The sequence below is a fragment of the Sarcophilus harrisii genome, chromosome 1 (genome assembly GCF_902635505.1).
Source record: "Sarcophilus harrisii chromosome 1, mSarHar1.11, whole genome shotgun sequence".
In the NCBI taxonomy this organism is placed as follows: domain Eukaryota; kingdom Metazoa; phylum Chordata; class Mammalia; order Dasyuromorphia; family Dasyuridae; genus Sarcophilus; species Sarcophilus harrisii.
Window position 1 is genome coordinate 448298161 of NC_045426.1, and position 7342 is coordinate 448305502.

Sequence of the window (7342 nt, forward strand, 5' to 3'; positions counted from 1 at the left end):
AAGGAGACAATAAAGGATTTGGACTTTAACATCTGGCTGCACTTGGGATGATTACTGAACTGAAACAAAGGCTGCCTCCAGAGACCCCAAGAAAACCTCAAAAGAGAATATTATAATTTAGAGAAGAATATTACATATTTCCATTACTGAACTGAAACAAAGGCTGCCTCCAGAGACCCCAAGAAAACCTCAAAAGAGAATATTATAATTTAGAGAAGAATATTACATATTTCCAAGTACCAAAATAGAAACTCACAGTACTTAGCACAGTCACTGGCACAAAGTGGATGCTTAACAAATTTTATTGACTGACAGAGCAATAACTTCTTGATCAGCAATTAATAATCAATAAACATTTATGAAATGCCTATTATGTGCCAGGCACTGTGCTAAGTGCTGGGATATAAAAAGAGGCAAAAACAGTCCATGTCCTCATGGACTTATCCTGGATCTCTCTTCAGCATTTCAATTAAAATTTAAAAATGTTTGTAGTTGCCTATCAAACCATTCACTTAGATTCTTGCTTGAATGGTCTGGATTATAACCCCCCTTTGGCTAGATTCCCATTCTTTCTTGGATCTGTCTCCCATTTATCATTATCATTGCCATCCCAGGCAATCTGTCTTGTTAGCAGAAGTCCATTAAAGTTCAACATCATGAGCATTTGGAACTTGATAAAAAACAATCTGCTCAGATACAACATTTCCTGCAATTCTTATTTTCATGGTATCACCTTAAAGAATGAGCAAGGGGTAGATATTAACTAGATCAGGTAGATGGTACAATGGATAGAGTGCAAATCTGATGTTAGACATTTAGCCCTGTTTCTCTTATTTTCCTTATCTGAATGATGAGCTGGGTAAGGAAATGGCAAACTATTCCAATATCTTTGCCAAAAAAAAAATAAATAAATTCCCAAAGTGTCAGACATGACTGAATAATAGCAATAAATATTAATTGCTTACTATATATAAAGCACTGTACTAGATGCTGGAGATGTAAAAGTGACAAAAAGCTAATAACCCACTGTGTAATATGATATTTGATAGTGGTTTGTTAGGTGTTATGCTAGTGCTAATGAATTGTCATTCCATCACTGTTTCCCACCTGCCTTGAAATACCTTCAAACATTCCCTTTATTCTTCCACCTGTGGGGGAGTGTCTTTCTTTCAAACTAGGCCATAGGAATAAAAATTATGTCTGTCCATCTTAGTGCCAGCCTAATGAGTTAAGATCTTATGAAAAATATTTGCTCTATCCTAGTAAGTTATAAACTAGGCTTGATAACTTTCCTCAGTCAAGCCCTGAGCCAAAGTTCATCTTTTGAGAAAACACTACAACTTGTTATCTCTCTCTCTGCTTCCCAGGTTCTCCATTGGTTTTTTCTCTTTTTTTGCAGCAGCAACACAGTTTAATAGCTTTTATCACATTTATTATCTTGAGAGGCAGGATAAACCCTGTTTAAATACAGAATGTGTTTAAAAACATAAAGATAAACAGACTTTTAAAAGCAAAGATAAGGAGGGAGGCAGACTCTGAGACATGGACTGGCCCTGTAGATAAAGAAAGGAAAAAAGAAGGCAAATGAAAATGAAAGTAATTATCAATCTCTATCCGCAAGTGTGGGGTCCTGATTGGTGAAAACCATAGCAAAGGCTTTAGGGGTGGAACATAGAGTCCCTTTTGAGGTCTGAATGGGACTGATGGGATGACGTTTTCTCAAGTTTATGAGCCTAGTTTATGAGACTAGGCCTAAGTCACATGATCCCTATTCCCAGAACTGGAAGATGAGGTCTTGAACCCTGAGTTGCAGGGAGTCACATGGTCTCTAAAGGTCAGACCCTCAAAGATTCATAGGAAGTGAAGTGACCCACAGGAAGCAGACAGCATTGGTCAAGGATGGTTACATCCTTTTAGTCTATCCAGTGAAAAGATTCAGGTCTTTTGCTTTTTAAATCTTGGACAAGCCGAAAGCTGGCCAGGTTCACAAGCACAAGGTGGAAACTGAAATGGCTCCCAGGTGTGCTTGGGCCTCTCCCTGCAGGGACTAAATAAATACTTTCTTGTTGTACCTGAAGATGTCTCTGATTGGTTAATTTGGGAAAGGGGTCTAGTACCCACAGCCTACACAATTTTGTACGTTCTCTACTGAAGTGAAAGCTATTGTAAGGACACAGTGTCCAGCAAATTACCTTGTGTTTCTGAACATCTGCACTGGCCTAGAACCTGGGTTCTGGAACCAGGCCTAATACTGAGGAGTAAATAAAACTCTAACCAAAACCACACTCATATATACAATGACTTTCTTTAGCTCCTTCTCCCTTTGTCTGATGTCTATAAATACCATGGACTTCTTGGGGGGATTTGGGGGAATTCACTGAATAGTCTGGATGCTGCCCCATATTGCATGACAGGGATCCATTGAATCATCTGGCAACTATCCCAGACAGCCCCTATGTAACACAGATGATTTTTAAAGCTTCTTTATAATCAAACTGGAGCTCCCAGTCTCTTCAGTATCAATTTGCCCTTTTGCTGGAGGGGTGCTCCTTGGTTGGGGCTAAGGGAAGTTCAGAGTTCCTTGGTTGGAAACTCCCTTACCTTACAACAGGCCAAAAGGATTTCAGCATGCTTCATGCCTGATTGACCTAAACACTCTTCATTCTGGAATGCCATCCTGGTGACCACAGCATAGATCCAGTAATCTAAAAGTTAAAGATAAGGAAAAGTTTGCCAAAGTCAGACTTCCCGCCAGTCCCAAGATCAAGGCAAATTGCTCAAGGAGAAAGGCCACAGAGGAAGTTAGGGCATATAAGCACATATACTTCTCTAGTATCCTGATCTCCTTGGTCACATCTAGAGTGGACACATCCAAGGCAACATCACAGATATGTTGTGTAGATCTATTTGAATATGATAAGTGAATATTGGATTTTCAGATGGAGAGAATTTGGAAGGGAGGGATTATTTCTAAACTGTATTCTTGGGAAGAATTTATGGAGAAAGTGACAACTTTTAGAGCTGGAAATACTTAGAGATTATCAAATCCAACCCTCACATTTTACATACTAGAAAATGGAAGCTAAGAAATTTAACAACTTATCCATGGATATGCAGTTAATGATTATCAAGATTGAGATTCAAGAACAGATTATCTTATTCCAAATAAATTTTTTCTAAAACTTTATAGTAGTTAGCCTTGAAAGTATAATGCTGGAGAAACTGAGCAAGATAGAGATCAGAGAGTATTGAATAATTTATTAAATGGAGAGATTTACTGGGACCAAATGGATGCATGATTTGGTCCCAGGGCTGAATGAGACTATCCTCTCCAAGAATCTAGCCCTGAATGTCGGATACAAGATTCTTTTAGACGATTATAAGACCAATGACATAATGGGGGAGGTACTTGGATGGGGATGACCTAATGGGGAGAGGAACCTAGGATGAGGATGACATGATGGAGGCAGGCACCTAGGATGACATATTGGAGGGAGGTACTGGAGAGGCTTCTGATATGCTAATGATGTCTAAAATGGATAAAGACCTTTATCCCATCAAACATTAAGAGGGAAAAAGTATAACCTAAGGTCTAAGATATAAGACCTTTATCCTATCAAACATTAAGAGGGAATGGTTATAACCTGAGGCAGAGTAACCGAATAGGACAATTAGGGAAACTGGGTCAGGACTTTAAGAGAACTGTGGCCCAACAAAAGCTTTAAATGAAGCTATAATTTCAATAGTTAGAGATGATGAAGGGAATGCTAGTTATAAAGAATGCTCCACCAAAATAGACTGATAAGAAGGAAGGGGAGGAGAAAGTAGACTCAGAGATTAGGAGAATGACAGGAACAGAGACCACCTTGATTCCTCTAAAATATTTGAAAGTCTCATTGTATCCTTGTATCCAAGATAGAGAAATGTGGAGTGATTATAGTTAAAGAGATGTGTAGTTGTTTAATCAATTAAATGCAAAGGCTATAAATCAATGTTTTAATTATCTAAAAGGAGATCTTTAGTCATGTATTATAGGATGTTGATATTAGCCTTTTCCTATTGGATACTTTTATAAATGAAAGCATAAAATGCCTGATTATCATACTTGCCAATGATGGTGCTGGGAAGGATATTTAATATTTAATGCTGTTGACAGGATTACAATTCTAAAATTTGAACAGCTGAAATTGTTAAAATATAATTACAAGGGGATTAATTAAATGGGAATAAATCTAAAATCTTATATTTAGTTTCATAAAGTCAGTTAAATAAGTATAAGATGGGAAGATGTGATTTAATAATCTATATGAAGAAACAATTACTTAAGGTTTTCAATAGTTACAAGTAAATGCAGAATGATGTCAACAAAAGCTAATGAAACTTTGGCCTGAATTAATAGAAGAATTACATATTCAATTTGAGTATATCATTTTAGGAGAATATTATTAGCCGAATTGATGAATATTGATGAATTGATGAACAATATTAGCCGAAAATGATGACCAAAATATCTGGAAATCGTAGATGTGGTTGAAGAAAATGGAGATGTTGGATCAAGGTAAAAAAATTCTGGAGAAGAACACTATAATTGTAAAATTGTAAAGACATTATATCCAGAGGATATCCAGAGGATAGAGCTAAGAATAAAGAGTGAAGGCTCTCAGGATGCACATTTAGGACAGATTTTTCAAGTAATTAGCACTGTCTTTAGATGTAATAAGAGCTCTCTCACTGAGAATCAAATATAAGCTAGATGGCCAAGTAAGAAGATATTATCTAGGGGATTGCTTCCTTAGCTAAGAATTTGAATTCTATCACCTCAAATTTATTTTGGCTATAAGATTCTAGCATTGTAGGACTCTTTGGGTTAGGTGTAGAAGAAAATGGAGTATTTTCTAAAACAAAAATATTGGGGGGGTGTTAAAAAAGAATAAGCAAAATAAAAGAGTAGGGGGAAAATATGGGACTCAAAAAAATAGGCCAAGAATATATATAAAGATGGTACCTGTGTCTAGTCTTTCCAGCCTCATTACTACTAATTCCTTCCAAGCACCCTATGCTAAAGCCAGATTGGATTACAGGTTCATTGTCTCCTGTCCCCATTCAGCTCATTCTCCCATGTGAAAGTACTCTCTCATATTTCCATCTTCTATAGCTCTGCTTGTTTCGATTATCACTGTCATTCAAGTCTCAGTATAGATGACATTTCTCTTATAGTGCCTTCCAGGATTTCTCCAACTAGAAGGGATTCTTTACTTTTCAAATCCCTTATATACCTCTAGTAAACTGAATTATTTTCTAATGTGCAATTAGAGCTATTGTAAGGATATAGTGTCCAGCAAATTACCTTGCATGTCTGGAACTTACTTAAACCAATCAGGTAGTCCTGAGTTGAAATGCTACTTCAGACATTTGGTAACTGTAAGCCTGGATAAGAGAATCTTTCTGTCTCTGTATTCTGATTTTTAAAAAGACAGGTATTGGACTCAGTGATTTCTAAGAACCTTCCACCTTTAAATTCATATGCCTGTGATTAATGAAGATTAATAGTTTATCTATAACTTATAGTTACAATGTTTTGTCCATGGTAACAGTCAGTCAATCAGTGAATAATAAGTATTTTTTAAGAGCCTACTTCCTAACAGACCAATGCTAAGCACTTTAGGGAAAATGCAAAATACAGTCCCTGTTCTCAAGGGACTCACAATTTAATAGGGAAAACAAGTAAATGAATATATACAAAATATACATAGGATAAATAGGAAATAGTTGAGGGAAGGCACTAGAATTTAGGTTTGGGAAAGATGGGATTTTAATTGCAACTTGAAGGAAGTCAGGTGGGAGATGAGAAAAAAGAGAATTCTAGGTGTAGGTCAACTGGAAAAAATTCCCTGTAGCTGAGATATAAAATGCTTTGTGAACATAATAAGGAAGTTAATTTCACTGGTTTAGAAGGTAACTGGTATGAGGGACAAGATATTTGCCATAGAAAAGATTTGAATCTGTGTTTTTCTAACTCAAAGGATGGTCATTTCCTTTTATGAAGCTACACCTTTTTGCATATAGTAGGCACTTAATATTTGCTTGATTAATTTGAAATAAAGTTTGGACAGATATTGGAATGGCCTTAGATCTGGGGTAAAATCTCATGTGTAGTGCTACAAAGGAGATTCTTTTAGTTATTTTATAAATGTTTGTTGAGTAGAATTGAATAAAAAGGCCAATCTTGATCTCAATCTTTTTATTTATTTATTTATAGTATACATTGCTTTATGAATCATGTCGAGAGAGAAAAATCAGAACAGAAGGAAAGAACCATGGGAAAGGAAAAAAAAAATAACAGAAAAAAGAAGTAAACATAGCATATGTTGATTTACATTCAATCTCCATAGTTCTCCCATGGTTCTTTTCTGTCCTTTATGATTTCCTTGGGATACAGACTCAGTAGTATGTACAGTTTTATAGCTCTTTGTGCATAGTTCCAAATTGCTTTCCAGAATGGCTGGATCATTTCACAACTCCACCAACAATGCATTAGTATCCCAGTTTTCCCACATGCCCCCCAACATTTATCATTATCTTTTCTTGTCATTTTAGCCAATCTGTGAGGTAATATCTCAGGGTTGTTTTAATTTGCATTTCTCTAATCAATAGTGACATAGAACTTTTTTTTTTTCATATGATTTTAGAGGGCTTCAATTTCTTCATCTGAAAATTGTTTGTTCATATCTTTTGGTCATTTATCAATTGGGTAATGACTTGTATTCTTTTAAATTTGACACAGTTCTTTATATATTTTACAAATAAGACCTTTATGAGAAATACAAGTTGTAAATTTTTTTCCTAGCTTTGTATTTCCCTTTTAATCTTGTTTATGTTGGTTTTGTTTGTGTAAACCTTTTTAATTTTATGTAATCAAAATTGTCTATTTCATAATGTTTGCTAGTTCTTCTTTGGTCAAATTCCTCCTTTCTCCAAAGATCTTATAGATAAACTATCCATCACTCTCCTAATTTGCTTATGATATCACTTTTATACCCAAATCATGTACCCATTTTTATCTTTCTTTGGTATGAGGTTTGAGATGTAGGTCTGTGATGAATTACTGACATATTAGTTTCCAGTTTTCACAGCAATTTTTGTCAAATGGAGAATTCTTATCCCAGAACCTGTAATTCAAGGGTTTATCAAATACTAGATTGCTATAGGTCTTGATTGTTTTGTGTGTATTTAATCTCTTCCACTGATCCAATATTCTATTTCTTAGCCAGTACCAAATGGTTTGGTTGAATGATGCTTTCTAATATAATTTTTGGTTTGATACTAAACTACCATCCTTTTA